The following is a 23,510-nucleotide window of genomic DNA, read 5'->3' as shown; positions in this document are numbered from 1 at the left end:
TATTGTTTGTTGATTACAAAAAAAAGATTTTAACTTTATAGAACAAGACATGACCTTATAGAACTCTTCCACAACAAGGTATCTCCCATCCATGTATTAAGATATATCAACAAAGTTAAGCTTATTCACTGACCCTTTAATAATAAATAGCAGGCAAGGGATTATGCTTGCCAAAAGTATGGGGGAGATTCAGCTAAGAATCCAAGTTGAGAAAGATTCCCTATGGCTGGTGGGTCCTCAACATGATCTCATTTGCAGATGACATTGTGCTGTCCTAGCCCCAAAACATTGCAGAGCCTCCTGGAATAGGTCTATAATCATTCAAAGGAGTGTGGTCCACCCAATCATGCCAAAAAGATCAAGTGAATGAAGCATATTTATTGCCCAGATTTTGACATGCTTCAAATGTACCTCCACTAGAGCTCGTTCAAAGTACCTACATGGTCAATTCTCAACACTTGCTCATCTAACTTTTGTGACTTTAAGTATTCACATGAATTTATTAATAACGTCATTTTCACTTTTGAATTGGCAAGTACACACATTCATGACTATGCTCAGTAGAGGAAAAAAAAGTGAGAGGTGGTAAGTCTGTGGAACAGCTAGCATCCTACTGGGCATTTCACTGATCTTGTTCACCTACCATTGTAAAGAGCTCTTCTCGCATTTGTTACATATTTTTATCATTTGCCTTTAAAATTCAAGTTTTGTGTTGCAATTATGCCCCCAAAGCATAGTGCAAGTCCTTGGGGCTCTAAGTTGATATCAAGACCTCATTAGTTTCAGTATTTTCCAACAGCAGCAGCTAAAGTCCCAGTAATCTCAGAGGATGACCAAGGTAAAGAGGTTTACAACAGTAGAGTAACATCCCCTCCCGCAACCATCTGACACAGTGGAAGGTAAAATTCAGGTTAAAAAATGTTTTCATTTTAAGAATTTTATTTGCTGTGCAGTATTTATGGTACTATAGATTTCACGTATTATGAAAAGTGAATATTGTTTGAAACCAATGTTGGGGTTTTTTTTGTTAAGTTGTTAGCAAAGAAGGGCATAGAATTCTAGGGAATTACTAGTGAGAAAAATATTTTGTATGTTACCAATTTTATTTTGTATACTGCACTTCATGGATTCTTTCATGGTTACTGAGTTCAGAAAAGTGCATATTATCAGAATTAACATTTTGTGGTAAAGAATTGTATGCAGAAAAGTGTATTTTCGGCGATCTCAAGTCAAAGATTACAGTTTTTGGAACTTGTGGGAACCTAACCCTCCATTTCCCATAGGTTCAGTGTATCAATATTCACAGTTTTTATTTTTGTACTGTTTTCTAGGAACATTATCCCCATGAAAGTTGAAGATTGTACATATGTCCAGGACAGACAATATGAATGGACAGTTACCTGGACTAAGATTTGAAAATGAGGACAAAAATCAAGCTAGATTGCTTTGGGGACATTTTGAAGCACCATAGCTGACCCCAGATTTCCCAAAACAGAAAAGATCTATCTTTTAATCCAAATATTTTAATGGTGTTGTATGTCAGCAAGATATGGAATTTTACTGATTTTGAAAAACAGAAGATAAGCATCATACAGAGGGACAAAGAAGAGGTAATAGCAGATGTGAGCAGGCCGCAACATCTAATCAATGAGCGTCACTGCAAAAAAAATAGAGATCAAGGATGTTATCAAAGAATTATATGGTAGATTCTGAGGAGAATAAGGGAAAACAGGTGGCTGGACGGACAAAGGACTTCACTGTACTCTGGTGATATTGAGAGAAAGAAAGGATGACCTTCAGCATGTGGAGGGAGGATCCCTTAGAAGGATTTTGATAAGTCTACATGTGGATGAGTTGCAATCTGCATCACTGGAGGAACTCCCAAACTGAAGAGATCACAAGTCCTTCTGAATATCTGCGTTCATTAGAAATAACACAGTATATAGAACTCCATGGACCTCATTTTAAAATCTAACTCTTTTTCTTAAAGCGAAATATTGGAGATTTAAGGTATACAATGAATTTATCCTTTCAAGAGCCACTGAGAAGATGTCCCTTTTGAGAAGATTTTAGGTAGTTTCTCAGCTTTCACATGGAATCAAATGTCCATAGCTGTCTAAAAGTTGAATGAATGGCACAGAAAGTCAGCAGGCCTCTTTCTGAAAATATTAAATATATGGTAAGAAAAAAAAAAAACAGCATTGGAGATGTGGTGTTAAAGTAAAATAACTTCTTACTCTCTGTTGATGAAGTTTAAATTATAAATGTTTGATCTCTAATGGAATGTAGTCAACTTTAGTCTTTTCTGTTCCCATCACTTCAATATTAGCTCTTTTGTTTTGAGGGGGGAGGGCGGGGAGAGAAGCTGTAGGGAATAGTTTTGGAGTTGAAGTCAAGAAGGCCTGGGTTCGAATCTTCCCTCAGGTACTTACTAGCTTCACCTCTGGGAGAATCTGTTTCTTCATCTACAAAATGCAGGTGATCATCCTAGTACCCATACTCCACATCACAGGGTGGCTGTAAGGAACAAGTTAGGGAGTGTATGTGAAGTGTTTTGCAAACCTTACAAGCCACATGAATATCCAGTGTTATTATATGCACTTTTGCACCATGAAGCATCATGAGAGGCACACCCACAACCCTACCTATCTCCCTAATGAAGGTAGTTATCTTTCTTATTTATAGGGATCTACAGATAGGTAGGCCAAGAAGTTTCAGAGGCCATAAATCAGCCTCCTAATTTGACATTAATAGCATTTCAAAGCAGTTTGCATTTGTACAGGACCACAAACAGATCCCCAGAGTGCTTAGCAAGAGAGAAGAATTCCAAGCAGGGTTCCTCAGCTATTCAGTCTTCCCATAACCAATTACTGTTGTCTCCAGAAAACTTCCTCTTTAATGTCTAGCCATCTGAGCCCATCCCACTGGCAATCATTTCCGTTTCTAAGCAAAAAATAATGTAGTGTTGATTCTGAGCCTGTTCACACGGTGAATTGGTTACAATGAGCATTTGGTAACATCTGTATTGAAGTCATGCATACCTTTAATATTACAATTGAAAAAAGTCTCACATTACTAATATAATTATATGGCAAAGCCCAAGGCAGTTTTTATGCAGGAAGGTTTGTTTCTTTTTTCCCCAAGCCAATTAATTCATCTATGAATTTATTTCTGGCGGAGGAAAAAGGTCTATTAATTTGGAATTTCAAAAGTAATTGTGGTAATTATCGTTGGGCGGCATCTTTTCATTGGGGAAACCCAATAGGAAGATGTCTATAGTAGCCAAAGATTTCTCTGCATGAGTGAGGCAGCTGGTGGGGACTTCTCTGATTGCTGGATAGACTCACCAATGGAAGAGCTTCTCTGAATCACAATCCCTTAAAGGTAAATGCCTCTCTATTAGGAAAGTGCACATTTGGGAGTCTTACAGCAGCATCCAGATACTAAAAGAGGAACAGGTTGTAACACAAGCTCAACAAATTAGAACGTGAAACACAATGGCCTCTATCCCTCACTCTGAGCACTAGCTAAGCCCTTCCCCCTGAGAACGCAAAAGAGCCTTAACATGCTTTGTGACTCATGTGCAGAGCTACCTTTTCCTTGACTAATCAGGGTCCAAACTGGGCATCTTCCATGTGACCATTCAGCAGGTTCAGAATGATGGATTAACGAACTTAATCTCAAAGAAAAGATTGTCCCTGTGGGATCTCCTAACAAGGCCACCTTTGCTGCCACCAAGTGGCTCAATTCATGCCTTCCTGATAACAGGAAGCCCAGTATTTACATAGCTCTTTAATTAGTGAAGCTCAGAGTTGTGCAGGCATTATCTAATTAACCTCCACAATAACTCAGTGAGGTAAGGGGAGGATTACCTATTATCCTCATTTCATAAAAGGGAATTTTAAGGAGCTGAGAGGATGGGTGGTTTCTTGAGCTCACATGATGATTCAGAGGTAAAACAAAGAATAGGATCCAGGAGTCTTATTCAGGTGATAAAAGCTGCATCTTGACTTCCCATAATGGCTCATTCTGGCGAGATGGTCCCAGAGTATGAGGATTAAAAGCAATGGAAAGTAGATGGATGTTCCATCTAGAGATACCCATAATCCTATCTCCCAGTTGGAGAAAGTGCTTTCCGTATTTGCCTAATGTGTTGCTCCAAAGCATTTTAGAAATAGAAGGAACCTTAAACATCATCTAATCCACCCCCCTCACTTAACACAGTAGACTATGAAGCCCAGAGAGGACAGATGACATGTATATGCTTTTGTAAATTCATTTCGTCTCACTAGCATGAAATTGACTTGTAGTTTCTCCTTACCTTATTAGAAATGTTATAATGCACATTTATACACAGAAAGCTCTTCCAGTGCCTAGCGCATCGCCTGGCACATAGTAGGAACTTAATTGAAATACTTAATGACTGAGAGAAACAGCATGGCAGTATGGTATAATGGACAGAGGGCTGGCTTTGGAGTCAGGAAGACCTGGATTCTTGCATTAACTGACTCATATTGGCTGTGGGACCCTGGAAAAATCACTTTTGGAGCTCTAGGCCTTAATCTAAGACTATGAGTTTCAGAGAAGCTGTCAGCCTTCGTTGATAGAGGGAGTTTTCTCAACCAAGAATTACGTATCAATGAAAGTCTGAGTCCAGTACACACACATATAAACATATATTTGTATACGTTATATGATATATATGTATACACCCGAGAGAGAGAAAGAGAGAGAGAGAGAGAGAGAGAGAGAGAGAGAGAGAGAGAGAGAGAGACTACATGATACAATGGATAGAGTGCTAGACCTGGAGTCAGGAAGACCTGAGTTAAAATCCTGCTTCAGATACCTATTAGCTGTGTGACCCTGGACAAGTCACTTAACTTCTGCTAGCCTCAGTTTTCTTACCTATAAAGTAGGAAAAATAATAGCACCTTTCTCAGAGTTTTTGTGAACATTAAATCTTAAAGTGTTATATAAATGCCAGTTATTATTATAAATTATTAAAATCTGGAGATACAACATGGTATAGTGAAAATATGGCTCTGTAGTCAGAAGAACTGAGTTCAAATGCTGCAGCTAATGCTTACTTCTCATGACTTTTTGCAAGTCTTTTAACGCCCTCAGCCTCAATTTCCTCTTCTGTAAAATCAGTGCATTGGACTAGATGTCTTCTAAAGTCCCTTCCAGCTCTTAATCTGTGATCCTATGGTCCCATGACTATCTGAACTTTTATCTGAACTTTATGCAAGACATCCTCCATGTAGCTCCCTTTTTTATGCCTTGATTGACATTACTAAGCAGAAGACTATTGAAAGAATTATCTCTTCAGCTGCATTCATCAAGAAATCTTGTATCATCTAAACATATGAATGAGAGAGAATTTGTCAAAGTATCCTCATCAAAACTGAATTTTGTTCTACCAAGTCAAATGCCATTTTGTAATCAATGAGCAAACATCATGATGTTATCCTGTATTCTCTGCATTTTTCAGACAGTTGTGTAACAACACAGGCGTGACCTACTGTGGAAAATGATTTGTGTTAACTTGCTTGTTTCCATCTCATGAGATATCTTAGATATCATTTTTATGAAGTTAACAAAGAAGGCAAATGAACTGGCAGCTGCTGCTGCCCTCTTTATTACCCTTGTGGGTAATATTGTCTATTCTTTTGGTATTTTTGTCTCCTTGAGACATCCCATAAAATGCACCCACAATGCTTTTAAAATCTGTCCTCCAATCAAGACATTGTTAGCGTGTGTTTGGACCAGTCCAGCTATTCTTACTGACTTCATCTTAAGTGAGAGTTTGGGACGTACGGTACTAAAGTCCAAATGTGCTGATTCCTTTGTCAGTGCTAATCAAAGGGGATACTCACAGACATACCAACAAATCCATTCCACTTTGCTCCTATTTGTCTTTGCATGTTTTGGGGACAGTTTCACTTTGTTGAGTTTTATGCTGAGTTTTACATAAATATATTCCTATTTTTAACACTGTTCACTAAAACACTTTTGCCCACAATCTTCCATTAGCTTCCTCTAGCTTTTTACAAATGAATTCGTATTTACCTCCTCTGTTGCCTTCTGTTGTTGTATCTCTCCTCTTGGCAATAAGGTCATTCACTTGCTGGAGAAGGAAGTGTGTGGGTTCTTTTGATTCCTTCATGTTGACTACTTTATACCAGCGATAACCAAGGCCAATAGATTTGCCTTTTTCCATTTCTCAATTTTTAGCACTGATGATTCATTTGAATGAGTCACATTTAAGCTGTTGTAATTATAGTATGTCATTTCATCTTTATCGAGTCTTCCAATCTGATGCTGATTTTGACCTTTGTTCTAGGCAGTCAATTGTCTCATGGCACAAAGAATTGAGAGGTATGATTTTAACCAATGATTTTCTATTAAGATATGGTCAATTTCATTTTTTTGTATGTGATGGAGTTTGGTGCTCACTATGTGTTAAGTACCATGTCCAGATATCTTCTGGAAGAAAATATGAATGATATGTAGATGTGAGCCTTCTGAGAAATCTACAGTTTTCATTTCTCAGATCTGAGCCATATCCTATCTGTCCTCCTTCCCTGTGGAACTTTCATGATGAAGTCACCAAGTGTTGATATATATATATATGTATATATATATATATGCTGATTTAATTTTAAGTATCTTGCCAGGTGTTTCATTGACTTTTTTTTTTTGCTTCATTTTGACTTTGAATGAATTGATGAATGAAAAACCATTCACAGCACGCTGTTATTTATGTGCATATACATAGGAAAAGTGAAACAGTCCCTGCTCTTAAGGAGATAACAGTCTAATTTAGTAAGATAGTACATAAAAGAAATTTAAGCTGTAGGGCAGATAGAAGGGCCCAGAAGTCCCAGGTGCTCAGTGGTGGGGTATACTGCAAGGTCCAGGACTACTTAGGGTATATTAGTAGATGACTGCGCCTGAGGGTCTGGAGTTGTAGAAGAAAGCTACAAATTAAGAGCTGGAGGACAGTAAGGTCCAGTAGCAGAGCTAAAAGTAAAACCTAGTGAACCTCCATCTTTTAATTTTGTGTTTTTGGTGAGGCAATGGGGTGAAGTGATTTGCCCAGGGTCACACAGCTAGTAAGTGTCAAGTGTCTGAGGCCAGATTTGAACTCAGGTCTTCTTGAATCCAGGGCCAGTGCTCTATGCACTGAGCCATCTATCTGCCCTGTGATCCCTCATCTTACTAAAAAGATTATTGTTGATCATTCTCATTTCATCTAATTAGTGTTAGCAGTCATGGTACCTTACCTGCTGATCCATGGGGTATGGATTGCTGGGAAGAGCCAAGAAGGCAAGCCAGCTGCTGAGACATGGGCTGCCCCACGGTCAAGACAGACAGTAAAAGGAAGGGAAATAGGGAGGTTGCCCCCAGTGGCATATTTCCCCACATTTTTCATTTCCTTTTGGGTGCATGATGAAACCAACTTCTCGGTTTGCCTCTCAAATAAAGACTTCTGTGTCACCCAGATTTCCTTTTCCCACCTAAGACAGTTATTGGAGTTGAAAACATTGGATCTTGATGAATTTAATCAACTGAAAGTATCCATAGGATAATATTTGCAATTCAGTAAAATATAAATTCCTGAAGGTCAGTAATTATTTTGCTTCAACATTTTATCTTCAGTGCCTTAAACATTTTATTTCATTTTATTTTATTTGCTTTGTACTAAACCCATGTTGAGTTTTTTTTTCCCAGTGGGGAAACGTCTTTCACCAATGCAGATCAGCGAGCATTCTGCAACTTCTATCCTTACAGACTTTCCTGGAAGATTAGGAAACTTACCCACATCCTCATTGTTGCTAATGCTAGGTGTCCTATGTGGAACTTGGGAAAAAATTCCTCAATCACAAACAAACAATTGGTTATACAGCCTTTGTTTGAAGACTTTCCAGTCGAGGAGATCAAAGAACCATCTGTGCCTGAGGTAGCTCATTCTACTTCTAGTTATCCCTGATTATGAAGAGGCTTTTCTTTCCGGCAAACTCAATTCTTCTCTTTGTGACTTGCACACAGTATTTTGGGTTCATGCCGAACAAAACAAGTCTATTTTCTCTTCAATGAGGTGACCCGTCAAATACCTGAAGACAGCTATTATGTACCTACTCTTCTCCATACTAAACATCGCCAATTCTTTCAAATGATTTTCATGTCACGAACCCAAGGCCCTTTATGATCCTCACTGCCCACTTTCAGCCACTTTCCAGCTTATTAACTTCTTTCTTAAAATGTATTATCCAGAAGTGGACACAAAATTCCACATATGGCCTGGCCAAGAGACAATAAAGAGAAGCATCGATTATATTACCCTTCTGCTGCTGGACATGAAGCTTCCCATAATGAAGATTAAGATTTCATTAACTTTCTGGGCCACTGTTTAATCATACTCTCCATTTATTTATTTGCCTGTTTTTAGTTTATGGAATAAAACAAGCATTCCCATAACAGAGTATAATAAAAAAAGATTAACTATAAAAGACAAAAAGAAGAAAGATGCTATCTGCATCCAGAGAAAGAACTGATAAATAGAAGTAGGTATAGAATAATTTCATATATATATATATACATACATATATGTGTGTGTATATATATGTATGTACGTATACATATATGTGTGTATATATATGTATGTATGTGTGTATATATATTTATGTATGTATATGTGTGTGTATGTGTATATATATACACACATACACACACACATATACACACACACACACACACACACACACACACACACACACATATATATATATAATTTGTTTCTAATGGTAATCATACTCACACTGAGTTTCTAGTCCACTATAAATCCTCATTATCTTTCTAAACCAAACTACCATCCAGGGCAGGGGTGGGGAATCTGTGGCCCCGGAGGCCACATGTGGCCCTCTAGGTCCTCAAGTGTGGCCCTTCGACTGAATCCAAACTTCACAGAACAAATTCCCTTCGTAAAAGGATTTGTTCTGTAAAACTTGGATTTGGTCAAAAGGCCACACCCGAGGACCTAGAAGGCCACATGTAGCCTCAAGGTGGCAGGTTCTCCACCCCTGGCCTAGCCATACTTCCCCCATTTTCTGCTTGTGGAACTGATTTTTTGAAGTCAAGAGTCAGCCTGTGGTTCTAGCCTCGGAGGATCTTTTGGAATCCTTGTTTTGTCTTGCAATGTGTCAGGTATTCCTCCCACCTTCCTGTCATTGGTAAATTGGATAAGCATGTTATCTAGACCTTTATCCAAGACATTGATTATAATGTTAAATAGCACAAGGCTAAAGCACAGATCCCTAGGGCACTCTTCCTTCCAAGTTGATATCAAATCATTAATGACTACTTTTGGAGTCTACCCATTCAGCCAGCTCTGAATTTGTCTAATTGTAACATTGTCTAGCCCACATTTCTCCATCATTTGGTAAAAATATCATGAGAGATCTTGCCAAATGCTTTCTTAAAATCCAGGTAACTACTCCCTTAACCTACTAGCCCAGGGATGAGCTGTGGCCTGTGCCAAATTTGGAATTTTTTTCTTTTAATATGGTCCAGCCACTCATCCTTGACTGTTAACCCAATGAAGAAAGGAAATGAGCTTCACCTGACATGACCTGCTATTGATGAAGCCATATTTTGGTTCTCTGTGACCATTGCTTCCTTTTCTAGATATTGGCTAGTTACCCTTAAGTAATACATTCCAGGATGTTCCAGAAAGCCACTATCAACCCAAGGGACACTCCTCAGTCCTTGCCCCTTTGAACATTGTAGCTTGGTGAAATAACCGAACGACAACTTTATTGTGTACAAACAAGAGCTGATTGAAAATCAAGCTAGTGAAAACACACCTTGAGAATTCAGATCAGACTCAATCAGAGAAACTCCAAGCTTCTCCTGGGAACAGTTTGCTCCCTAAGGAGAAAATAACACCCCAGAGAACATCATTTGAATTGTTCTTCAATTCGAAATGAGTTGGCTGGCATTACAGTACAGTGGGAAAAGGGACAGGCAGGGCCTGTCTTAAACAGCAGGTGAAATACCTGGGACTCTCACAGATCTAGGGAGTGGCGTTCCAGGGTGGGGCAGCAGTTGTAGGAGAAGAAAAAAGAAACAGCAACAATGACCAGAAATTATGAACACAGTGCACTTGACTTTCCTTCTTTACAAAATGAGTCCATTTGACTAGATTTCTAAAGTCCCTTCCATTTTAGAATGTATGTCCTTTTACAATATGGTAAGTCTATAATGTTCTACAATAAATTGTCAAAATAAAAAAAAAAAGGTATAGCTAGCATATGTCACTATGGAGAGCTGAGCTTGGCTCAGGAGTGTCTTCCCTCTCCCCAAGAAACTGGTCAGATCTAGCCTCTTCCAGATCACACCTGTTTTCACCAGCTACAGTGGCACAGTAGATACAGTGCTGGACTTTAACTGAAGACTGAGTTCAAATCCAGTCGGTCACTTACTAGATGTGTGACACTGGGCAAGTCATTTAACCTCTGCTTGCTTCAGTTTCCTCAATTTTAAGATGGAGATAATAATAGCATCACAGGATTGTTGTGAGGATCAAATGAGATAATATTTACAAAGTGCTTAACACAGTGCCTGGTATATAGATAAATGCTTATTTCCTTCCTTTCCTCTTCCTTTTTCCCCATAGGTTGTTTCAGGATATATAACCATTTTTTTTGTCTCCCCAATCTTGTGTACTCAACTCCCTCTTCCCCTTCCCTACCCATTGGGGGCTAAAGGATTTGCCTAAACTACCAGTGTTCAAAGTGAGTTCACAGTTTTAGTCTAAGAGTAATGACCTTCAGTTTCAAATGGATGCCTTTACCTTCTCTTTGGAGGGGTGAAAAATTATACACAGGATTAACAAAATCATAATCATAAAGTGCTCTCCTAGGCACATAAGTCATCAAGCCTCTAAACTGTCTGATTGCTAGAGCAGGTTTGGATTCCCCTGCCATATTTTAGTTTTAAGTATCCAGGCTAGCCACTGAAATCCTTCCATTTGTTCTTCTTTTATGCAATTAAACATGCACATGACTCAAAGGCAATTGCTATGGATCCTATCTTTATCTAGAGAAAGCCAGTCTTAAAGAATGATTGAAAATAGAAAATAAACAGCTTAAAAAGAATTAGATTTAGACTTTTAGCTTTTCCAGGGAAAGAGAGAAGAGGGAGAAAGATAAATCCCAAAAGCCACTTGCATTCTCAGGGTCAGATAGTCTTATGATCCCTCCACGGATTCCTTCAGTGTGCAGAGAGGTGAGCCAAGGGTGGTCCCAGCCATTCATGCAACTCCCCACCAGCCCCCCCTGAGAGCTTCTCACACAAGCATTTCTGCTGCTGGTGCCACTCTCAAAACTCCATCACAGAGTCTCCATCTTGGTGTCTCCCTTGACCTTTTCCAACTCAAAGAGCAATTCCAACACATCCACTTTGGTGGAAACCCTGCCCTCCAGCTCAGAGTTTATAATAAATAGTTCAGTCTCTGCTCAGGTTGGGAAGACTATGAATCCAAGGAGTCCATTCAGCTCTTGGGAAATTTCCCTCTCTGACTGGCAGGAATCGATCGTAAATATGTAGTGGCACCTTCTGCACTGAAAGCATTTCCTAGGTTTGGCTTATATATGTATCTAAACATATATATACCACCGAGTCATATAGCCATGCAGTGGAAAATTTTATCTTACCAAACCTAGGAAATCCATTTGGTGGAATCCTAAAAGCGCAATGTTTACTCATTGCCATTCAACTGTATCTTCTTTTTTTTTTTTTTGGCTAGGCAATGGGGTTAAGTGACTTGCCCAGGATCACACAGCTAGTGTTGTTATGTGTCTAAGCCCAGATTTGAACTCAGGTCCTCCTGAATCCAGGGTTAGTGCTCTATCTACTGCGCCACCTAGCTGCCCTCAATTGTATCTTTACATCGAGTCATAAATGGCTAATGCTTGGTGGTTAAGTCATCATAACTTCCTCTTCTTTCATAAAAGATCAATTATGATACTGTAGAGGAAAGCAAGTAGTCTTTCTTACAGCATCAATAAGTCTTTTATTTTTTTTTCAGTTTGACCCTATTTTTGCCCATTTCGTGGTGGGTAAGATTCTCCTGGGGCTTTCATGGAACCTAAGCTGGGAAATTACCACAGTGACATAAATATTAGAGGAACATGGTCTATTCCAGTGGCATCAAACCCGAACAGTAATGGAGGCCACTAAATCATGTGGTCAGCATATCAATTTAGTATATCACATGTGTTTACCTATTTCTTCTTGTTAATAAGTAAATATGTTAAAATTAGATAGGAACTACATCTTAACCTTGATCTGACTGTACTCGAGACTATTGTGGATCACATGCATGTATTTGACATCTCTGGTGTATTCAGTGTATAGGCCACTGGACTTGGAGAAAGGAATATCTAGGTTCAAACTCCACTTTAGACACCTTTTTGTTGTTCAATCGTTATAGTCATGCCTGACTCTTCATGACCTCATTTTGGGGTTTTTTTGGCAGAGTTACTGAAGTGGTTTGTCATTTCCTTCTCCAGTTCATTTTACAGATGAAGAAACTGAGGTAAACTGGGTTAAGAGACCTGACAAGGGTCACAGAACTAGTGTCTGAGGCCAGCTTGGAACTCAGGAAGATGAGTCTTCCTGACTCCAGGCCCAGAACTCTATCCACTGAACCATCTAACTGCCTCTGAGTGAAATTGAATGAGACAGTTAACCTCTTTGTGCCTCAGTTCTTCATATGTAAAATAAAGGGGTCAGACTTGATGCCCTCAAAGGCTCTACCAGCTCTAAATCTATTATATTATAATCTTATTCTTCCATATGTAGGGTTTTTCTACCATAACAGAACTGAAGTTTCACATTGTTCATTTTGGTAATTTCTTTCTCTTCGCAAGTGATCCCATTTATCTTATTGAATGTGACTGTAGGAAGTGAGTACAACCCTCATACCTAATGTTCAAAGCACCTAGTATAATGAACTAAAACTGCCCTTCATCCTAATAGCCCAAGAAAGTCCCCATTGTTATCTGACCATGGCCTCCAGCGAATTCTGGGGAGCCCATTGTCAGATTCAGTGAATCATTCTTTTCTCCCATACAGAAAATGTTCTCCTTTACATAATTACCCCTGGATTAAGAGTGCACCAACTAGTTTTCAACCAGAGTCCACACTTCAGACTCCCTAAGGGTAAGGAGGTGAAATGAGATTGTGAGAAAATCGTTTATGAATATGCAATAATAAAGGGCAGGTACAAAGATTTAGATTTGATCTGCAAATTAATTCCTGGCCATCAAAGTCATATAAGAAATGTCCCGAGAGTCTGGGTCTGTTCCAAAGAGCCAGTCGAACTACATATTTGGCTAGAAACACATCTGAGGCCCTGGCAGAAAGTTGTGGAGATGAAGGGATAATTTCTTCTCCTTTAGATGAATTATCATTTCTTCTGCATGGCTTAGTGAAAGCAGGCTTTTCATGCTTAACACACATTACAAGAAGAAACATTCAACAGAGTGGACTTGCTGGGGATGGGGACGAGGAGGGAGGGAATAAACATTTATGCAATGTCTACTATATGTCAGGAACTGTGCTAAGCACTTTCTACCAATATTATCTTGTTTCACCCTCACAACAGTCTTGCAAGAGAGGTGCTGTTATTATCTTCATTTTATAGATGAGGAAACTGAGGCAAATGGATGTTCAGTGATTTGCCCAGGGTCATACAGCTAGTGTGTGAGGCCAGATTTGAACTCTTCTTGGTCAAGTGCCCTATCCACTGTATCAGCAGCTGCCTGTGTCTGTCATTCAGTAGTGTCCAATTCTCTGCGACCCCACAGACCGTAGAATGCCAGACCTTTCTATTCTCCGCTATCTCTCAAAGTCTGTCCAAATCCAAGTTCATCATTTCCATGATGAACTACCTATCCATCTATCCAACTATCTATCCATCTCATCCTCTTACATCCCCTTTTCCTTTTGCCTTCAATCTTTCCCAACATCATAGTCTTTGCCAATGAGTCTCACCTTCTTATTATGTGGCCAACATATTTAAGCTTCATCTTCAGTATATGACCTTTCAGATGAAGGTAAAAACACCCACATTGAGCCGTGGGTAAATATTAATGTTTTTGTTGTTTTTTAGGTTTTGTTTTGTTTTGTTTCAGGGTTGTTTGTTTTTTTTGACACTGATGAACAATTCATTATTATGACTGATTTTTTTGGGGGGGAGGTGATGTTAAATCTCAGCAGAATTTAGCTTTACAAAGCACTTACCACATTTGTTGCTCATAACAACACTTTGAAATAGGTGCTATTATTACTCCCATTTTACAGATGAGGAAACAGAGGTTGAAAGAGGTTAAGTGATTTGTCCAGGGACCCATGGCGAATCAGTATGTACGGCAAGACTTGAACTCAGACCTTCCTGACTCCAAGACTACATTTTGTCCCAGCTGCAGATATCTTTAATTAAAACAACATGCATCTTCTCACCTCTTTCTCCCTCTTCTCTCTTAATTCTGGAATTCCTAAGAACATCAAAAGCTATTCTTTATAGACAATGAGCCAGGATGCCTATGTAAACACACCTTGCCCCTTCAATCCCCCTTTCTTCCCAAGTTGGAGAAAGGAAGCCTTAACCCAGTCAGTGCCAAAGAAAACACCTGCCCCTTCCAAAAGTCATGATGGCAATAACCAAAAGCTGGGTGGACTGCTTTGAGCAATCACTGGAAATTAGACTCATCATCTCACCTGTGAGAGGCCTGGACTTGATCTCTATGGTTTCTTTCCAATCTTAAATTTATATGATCCAGTGAGCAAAAGGAAAGTGACACCTTGTCTCCTCCCTTCCCAAGATGAATCTTACTAATTCTTTTTTTTTCTCAAAGAACTTAACAAGCACCAACAACCATCAAATTTGATTCTGACTTTTCAAAAACATTTTTTTAACCAACATTTTGGAGTTGGAGAAAGAACGTGACGTATGGTCAGAAGGCCTGGAGGAAGTCCTGGCTCTGCGTTCCACTAGGTGTGTGACTTTGGGTAAGTCGCTTTATGACTCCTTCCCTCAGTTTCCCTTCTTTAGAAAATGACTAATAATGCTTGGAATAACCATCTAACAAGGTTGTTGTGAGGAGGGCCAAAGAAACAAGTCCCTAGACAAAGCTGTCAAAGCTTAGAAGATATTTAGTGAAGGAAAGAAGGCACGTGTCTTCATGTTTCCTCACAAACCCTGCTTCAATATCTTAATTTATGGACACTTATAAGCAGTGGTTCTCAAAGTGAGGTCCAACAGGCCCTCTAGGGGTCCCTGATACTATGGGGGGGGTCTATATGCTAAAAACTACTTTTATATAATGATAATTATAATCATAATACATTATTTACTAATTAAAATACTCCATCCTTTTCCAACTGCATAGTTGTGTGAGGCTGGATTTATTTACATACTTGAATTAAAACAACACATCATAGTAGTTTGAATGCAGAAGCAGACAGGAAAATCTAATCATTTTCTATGAAGTCAAATAGATTTGCCAAAATATGTAAAACAGTGCCACTTTTTTCAGTACTTTTGGGGAGAAATATAGCTATGTTTTATTAAATTGTTATTTATGTTAACATATAATGGGTTTATTATTGTTACTTTTAATGAATTAATAAGTAAATTTTAAATGTATCAGTTTTCTATGTGTCAGTATCATTAAACGTATTAGTAAGTATTAAATGTATCAGTAAATATTAATAGATGTAACCCATAAACAAAAGTTTTTTGGAATCCTCAATAATTTTTAAGCGTAAATGGGTCCTGGTCCTAAAGAAGTTTGAGAAGCACTAACAAATCACAACAGATGAGGGAGAGAATCAGAGGCAGCTAAGATAGAGACCCAGTGTCTAGGCCTGACCCTGCACAGCCTGGCTGTGGGACCTTGAGCAAGTCATGGCCAAAATTCTAGACAGCTCTCTAAGAACTCTGTATATACATACATATACATACATACATATATATACATATATATATATATATATATATTAGAGAGAGAGAGAGAGAGAGAGAGAGAGAGAGAGAGAGAGATACATATATACACATACATATTTTTCTCTATTTATTATGTACCCCTGACAAATTACAGAGAAAAGTATCCTGAGGTGGTTGGTGTAACTTGTCAGGAACACAGAGATCTATATACATCCCCACTCTCATGCATATGAAGGGGTATATACACATATACAGGGAGATATATGCACATATATGTCTATACCTATATATACATGTATACTCTTATATGTGTGTATATGTACCTATACATATATATACACACACATACATATCCCCTTACATGTGTATTGTGTGTATACATATGTACCCCCACTACATATTCATATACTATGTGTCTGCATATATTGTATATATAAACAAACACACATTTACATATATACATGTATACAGAAATACTATATATATATACACACTGTGTATGTGTGTGTCTTATGTGTATGTGTGTATATGTACATACACATATGCAATATGCATACTTTTATATAGAACATATATGTGTATATATACACATACAGATATAGACATTTATCTATATCCATATGTGTGCATGCATATATGAACATGTGTATAATATGCATAAATGTACATACACATGATATATATGTGTATGCATACATACATGCATACATATTCATACATACACATATATACACACATTCCTGACAAATTCTATAGCAGAGTGTCCTGAAGTGGAAGGGATGATGTGTTTAGGTGGGTAAGGGAGGAGAAAAGCATTTCCATGGTGAGGAAATTGCGATGCTAAGCAGAGAGTAGTGTGGTGTGGAAGGCCAGCAGCTATCAGGCTTAGCCTGTGACAGGTAGAAAGCCCTCCTCCCCACTCATGTTCTGTATTGAGAAGCAGGTGGTTCATTTTCCATTTTTTCCTTTCTCATTCTCAGGGTCTTTAACAACCAGAGCTACCTTCTGATTTCTGCAAAGGATGACTTTGAAGATAACCGGCTGGTTTCCAAAAGCATCCAGAGGGAGTGTACTGTGAGGGCCAGGAGCCTCTCCATGAACTATGGACTGGCCCACAAATGAAGGATTCATTAAGTACTGACTGTGTGCAAGGCACTATACTAAGTGCTGTGGACATTAGTAGAAAAGTCAGTCCCAGCTCTCCAGGGGCTCACATTTAAATGAGGGAGATGACACATATGGAAAGTACTCTGCAAACCTTAAAATACCATACAAATGATAGCTATCACTCCACACAACCTTTAAAAGAGATGATGTGCTGCCTCCAGTCAATCTTTTCCCAAAATCCTGAGGGGAAATATAGAGAGATTATACTCATAGCTAAAGAAAAAAAATCTGAATGTGCTAATATTTTTAAATCTATTTCTTACTATATTACATCATTAAGCTCAATTCACCTGTATTTCGCACTAATGGAGGGAAAAAAAAGTAAAACAAAAAATTCTCAACTATTTCCCTCATTTTCTCTCAACCAATCAACACTAGGCTCTGTTGGGCATAAAACCCCCTAATTTTCTGAACTTAATAAATGTTGATTGATTGTACATTCTTTTTTTTTTTGTAGGCAATGGGATTAAGTGACCTGTCCAAGGTCACACAGCTAGTAAGTGTTAAGTGTCTGAGGCCAAATTTGAACTCAGATCCTCCTGACTCCAGGGTTGGTGCTCTATCCATTACACCACCTAGCTGCCCCGAGCATCTTTATGTGGCATGAAAGAACCTTCAAAGTTGCTAACTTACATAGAGAACTAGCACTTTTTTTTTACTCTGAGAAACGTGGATCCTTATTTAAAAACAACGACAGGAATAACAGCAATGTTATCATCAATAGTTCAGGTAAGGTCATTTGACACAGAAGGGGAAAAAAACACAAAGCTTTTTGGTTATATGTGAGGTAAGTATGATTATGAATCAAAGTGGGAAAATAGAAAAAATACTGGGGCACCCACATCATTTTTATGGGATCAGTTTCCTGACACTGATATTAATCTGTGCCATGATTTAAGGAAAAATGATTTGGAAGGCACCAAGCCTGAAGGGTTGGAGATCTTCATGAAAAAAAGGAGGCTCCAAAAGTTGGTGTAGTGAGTTAAGGGCTGACCTTGAAGCCATGAGAACCTGAGTTCAAGTCCTTATCTCTATCAGGTACTGACTGTGTATCTCTGGGTAAATCATTCCCTTTTTTTTTTTTTTTGGTGAGGCAATGGGGTTAGGTGACTTGCCCAAGGTCACACAGCCAGTAAGTGTTATTGTGAGTCTGAGGCTAGATTTGAACTCAGGTCCTCCTGAATCCAGGGCTGGCACTCTATCCACTGCACCACCTAGCTGCCCCTAAATCATTCCCTTTTAATATGCCAGGCAAGTCTCTAAGACTATCTGCTTCAGAGAGCGTGCCAATCTGCATTGATAGGAGGAATTTCCTCATCTGGGAGTTCCTCATAGTAATGATGTCACAGGTCTTCTGCAGGGTCCTCCTGTTGAGATGATTTTCCACCTACTCCGTCTATCTTTATCAGAGGCAGATAGGTGACTTGGTGAATAGAGTGTTGAACTTGGAATCTGGAAGATCTCAAGTTCAAATTCTCCCTCAAACACATAATCACTACACGACCCTAGTCAAATCACCTAATGTCTTTCAGTCTCAGTTTCCCCATCTGTAGAATGAGGATAATGGCACTGAAATTGTTGTGGGGATCAAATGGGGTATTTCTAAAGTCTTTCATAAGCCTTAAAGCGTTATAGAAATACTTGTTATTGTTATTATTATTGTTGTTGTTGTTGTTATTGGCCATCCCATTGACTACCCCCATCCCTATTTGTATGAAGAAGCCACAGAAGCTTGACCTTTTCAATGAAGGCAGATTCTAAAATTAAGACACATTACCTCACACAGAACAGAAACTGGAGGGGAGGCTTCAGGGGAAATTTTTAGGATCAGCTCGAAAGCTCTCACAGGCTACCAAAGGCAGTAAAAACAAGGGCTTTTTTTCCCTTCGAGCATTATCTAAGTTGATGGAGGAGTGGCATACCAGGCTGGCTCCTGAAATCCAGGCAACTTCATGAATTTCTTCCAGGCATGAGAGGCCCATATAAAGTTGTCATTAAACAACTACATGCCATGAGATCTCTTCATCTTACACCAAGGGGCTTCCTTTCAATCTAGCTGCCTGTGATTTTTCCCATGTGACATTCTAAAACCAGAACTCAAATACTTTTCTAAGAAAAACATGGCAGTTGGTATCAAACCTGTGGCTCAGAAGAACAAATGGTGCTCATAAGCCTCAACCCATTGATGACTGATCATAGGTCTGATGAAATCATTTCACTTTCTGCTAGTTATTACATGTTAGGAAGTTCCATTCAACACTACACAATCTGAACATATTGCAAAAAGGATAATGACTCTTATAAAGGTCCCTACCCACACTAAAAAGCACAGTGACACTCTCTTCCATTTCAGGCATTGGAAGACAGTCACCACTCCTCAATTATGTCTCTATACCCCTAACCTGCAGGTGCAGGCACTGAGTCACTGGGTTTGATCTCATGCCATATTAAGCCTTGGTGAGAAGATACAAACAAGATATTCATGGCTCCCAAAGAATCCAAAGGCTGAGTGTGCCCTAGAGAAGGCCTCTAGATAATTTGCCCCTCTTCTTCACCTTCTGGCAAGACCTTGTGAGAGAGGACCTCCCTGTCAATGGGGGAGTTCAAGCAGAGGTGTGGAATGACCACTTGTTGGAATGACCACTTACCAAGGGAGGATTCTTCTTGGCTTTTCAAGCATGGGGAAGCAGGAAGCCCAGGGATCAGTGGGAAAAGGTGAAAAGAAACACATCAGAATAAGAGGAAGAAGCTAGAAAGAGCTTCTAACTGGGCCCTGGTTTCTAGAAAATAAGAGAATGGATCGATAGGCCTTTAGAACAATCACAACAAAAATAATCATGACAGATAAGCAGCTTCAGATGATTACACATAAGATAATTTGCAAATCACAAACACAAACAAATATCATCTAATTTTTTTCCAGATGTTTTCATTTACATTATTTGAAAACAATAGGCATGCTATTAAAAATTTAGATCAATAAATTCGACAAGTATATAATATTAAGTATATAATATTAAGTACTGAATACTTGCTATATGGAAGATTTGCTGGGTGTTAGGCAAACAGAGAAAAGAGAAAGCCATCCCTGCCTTCAGAGAGCATCCAATTTACAGGATGAAAGATACAGTCCCAGTGGCCGCTGGAAAATAGGGAAACAGTTCCCTTATGACAAAGTTGATGCACCAGCCCCCTTATAAAAGGCCTTCAATGACAAATAGAGAAACATACATGTGCATATATATGTGTATATGCATAAATATGTATATGTATATATACATATATTTGTGTGTATGTATGTATATATACACATACAGAGAGACAGAGACAGAGAAAGAGACACAGAGAAAGACAGAGGGGTAAAAGATTGCTCCAAAAATTAACTGAAGTGGGGGTAAAGGGTATGACATGGTTAGACTTATGCTTTAAGAAAATCACATTGGTGGCTGAATGGAAGATAAAGACTTGTGGCAGGGAGATCAGTTTAATTAGTTTTTGTTCAGTCCTTTCAGTCCTGTCTGACACTCCATGACCCCATTTGGGGTTTTCTTGGCAAAGATACTGGAGTGATTTGCCATATCCTTCTCCAGCTCATTTTACAGACGAGGAAACTGAGGCAAAGAGGGTGAAGTGACTTGCCCAGGATCACACAGCTAGTAAGGATCTGAAGCCAGATTTGAACTCCAGAAGATGAGTCTCCCTGACTCCAGGCGCAGTACTCTATTCTCTGCATCACCCAGCTACCCTGGTTCCATGGTACTTGACTTTTTTCTTCCTGGTTTCTTGAGGAAGCTTTTCTTCAACCTGGAAGCTCTGGATTTTGGATTTGGCATTTCTGAGGATATTTAATTTGGGGTTTCTTTAAGGAGGTGACCACTAACTTTCCCCCTTGCCCTTAGCTATTTATTCTTTTTCCAAATACTCTAATTTCATTCTTTTTCTTTTATTTCACCTCTTCCTTCTTTTTTTTATCCATTCTTGGAGCTCTCCGAGTCAATATTTCCATCATTCTGAGGTTCTGCTTGTAACCATGGCGTTATTATCTTAATCTTCTGGCATTTTCCATTGGGAGTTTTCTTCAGCCTTAATTCTTGGAACTTTGTGCTGGGGCAGGCTGTGACACCTTATACACACAAGAATGAAGTGGCTATGCCCAGACCCTATTTCCCACCTACAGGTCTAGGACGTGACATTGTTGTACAGGTTAAGTACCTCTATTTCTCAAATCTTTCTATAGAATAGGCACTTTTGAATATTTGTGAAGCAGAAGCCTGAAACAGAAGAAGTAGGACAGTATGCTTTGGGCTAACTTAGCCTTCAGTCTTGAGGCCACATGTGGCCTAGAGGCTGCAGGTTCCTGGCCTCTGGAAGGCGAGGGACCACAAGCTAGAGAAAAAACATCCCAAATAGTTTTATTGTTTTTTTAGTTGACTCACTTGACTAGTTTTGAGCTAAAATATTAGAGCTAGTTTAGGGCAGGGGTGGGGCCAAATGTGGCCTGAAGGCCAAAGGTTCCTCACCCCTGGTTTAGAGTTTAAGGAATAACTTATTTCAACACTTACCAATAAAGCATTAACAATTATGAAACTTAGGAGATGTAGAAGCCTTTATAACATAGGCACTTTTAGATAAAACTCGAATATGATGATACCCAATGACATAGTGGATAGAGCACCATGACTAGAGTCAAGAATACCTGAATTCAAATCCAGCCTTAGATACTAGCTGTGTCTGGGGAAGCTGCTTAACCTCTGTCTGCTTCAGTTTCTTCATATACAAAATGGGAGGGGGCAGCTAGGTGGAGCAGTGGATAGAGCACCGGCCCTGAAGTCAGGAGGACCTGAGTTCAAATCCGGCCTCACCCCAAACACTTGATACATACTATCCCAGTGATCCTGGGCAAGTCACTTAACCCCAATTGCCTAAAATAAATAAATAAAAACTAAAAAAAAAAAATGGGAGTAATAATGGTACCTTCATTCTCTCTCTAGAATTGTTGTGAGGATAAATCAGATTAATTTTGCAAAGGTCTTTGTAAATGTTAAAGCAGTATACAAATGTTCATTGTTGTTGGTTATGGTAGTTGTGGTTGTTGTTATGGTTGGGAAGGGAAGGAAGGAAGAATTATTTATGAAGCTCCCACTATGTGCCAGTCACTGTGCTAAATGCTTCACAAATATCATTTCATTTGATTTTTCACAACTACCCTAGGAGGTAAGTGTTATTATGATCGCCATCTTATAGTTGAGGAAACTGAGGCAGAAATAGGTTAAGCAACTTCCCCAGAGTTGCATGGCTAGTAAGTGTCTGAGGCTGTATTTGAACTTTAGACTTCCTGACTACAGGGCCTCTGGAGATGGGGTTGGGCTTCTATTTCTTAGTGGAGTTTACCTGGAATTTATTATTTTGTTTTCAAACCTTAGACACAAGTCTTTCACAAATTAGAACCAATGCCATCTTTCAGATCATCCTGCTTTAGGTTACTGTAGCCCCTTCATCATCTAAAACTTTCAATATTATAAAAAGTGAAGTAGTATAGTCATTCATTTGTACACCAAAATACTCGCGTGGCTATTAGTTTAACAATCAAATATATATTTTTTAATTTTATTAAATTATTGATGAAAATAGGGATAGGCACTAGATCTATGAGTTTACTGGTGTTGGGTTCTTCCAGATGAAGACTTTATCACCAATATAGTGTGATACCTTCTCTGCCACTTATATTCTTGGGGGCAGTGGTGTCAAACTGAAACGAAGGTCATTAAAGCATACTTGAGAATCTCTGAAGAATGCATATTGATTTAGTTTTAAAATGCAATATTTGTTGTTGCTGTCCAGTCATTTTACTCATGTCTGACTCTTCATAACCCCATTTGGGATTTTCTTGGTAAAGATACTAGAGTGGCTTGCCATTTCCTATTCCAGCTTATTTTACAGATGAGGAAACTGAGGCAAAAAGGCTTAAGTGACTTGCCCAGAGTCACACAGCTAGTGAGTATCTGAGGCTAGATTTGCTCATGAAGACAAGTCTTCCTGACTCCAGGATCAACACTCTATCCAGTGAGCCACTCGGCCATCCTAAAACGTAATATTATCTATGATGTATCATTTATTTATTTTTTTCAAAAATTTTCCAATTACATTTTAATCTGTTTCAGGCAATAGGAGTGATGTATCCATGTGTTTTGACACCTGTGGTCTAGAGGATTGAGAGGTTAAATGCCACCCAGAGCCAAGCAACTAGTATATATTTGTCAGATGTGAAACTTGAACCTAGGTCTTCCCATCACTAAGAATGGTATTTTATCCATTACACCACATTACC

At 38.9% G+C, this 23,510-nt stretch overlaps 1 protein-coding gene and 1 long non-coding RNA gene across 6 annotated transcripts in view; one reads left to right on the top strand and one right to left on the bottom strand.

Moving 5' to 3' along the window:
• Positions 1 to 6,627, top strand: part of LOC110209789 (uncharacterized) — a 58,265-nt gene extending 51,638 nt beyond the window's left edge. For both annotated transcript variants that reach the window (XR_013484098.1, XR_002324919.2), the window contains one exon: positions 1,332 to 6,627. This is a non-coding gene — a long non-coding RNA (uncharacterized LOC110209789). The remainder of the gene's footprint in view (positions 1 to 1,331) is intronic.
• Positions 1 to 23,510, bottom strand: part of MTHFD2L (methylenetetrahydrofolate dehydrogenase (NADP+ dependent) 2 like) — a 117,419-nt gene that overhangs the window by 34,913 nt on the left and 58,996 nt on the right. The window lies entirely within an intron of this gene.

Source organism: Phascolarctos cinereus, unplaced genomic scaffold, assembly GCF_003287225.1.
Source record: "Phascolarctos cinereus isolate Bilbo 61053 unplaced genomic scaffold, phaCin_HiC Scaffold_9;HRSCAF=440, whole genome shotgun sequence".
Classification (NCBI taxonomy): domain Eukaryota; kingdom Metazoa; phylum Chordata; class Mammalia; order Diprotodontia; family Phascolarctidae; genus Phascolarctos; species Phascolarctos cinereus.
Note: the sequence above shows the minus strand (reverse complement) of the source record. Positions and strands in the feature narration are given on the sequence as shown.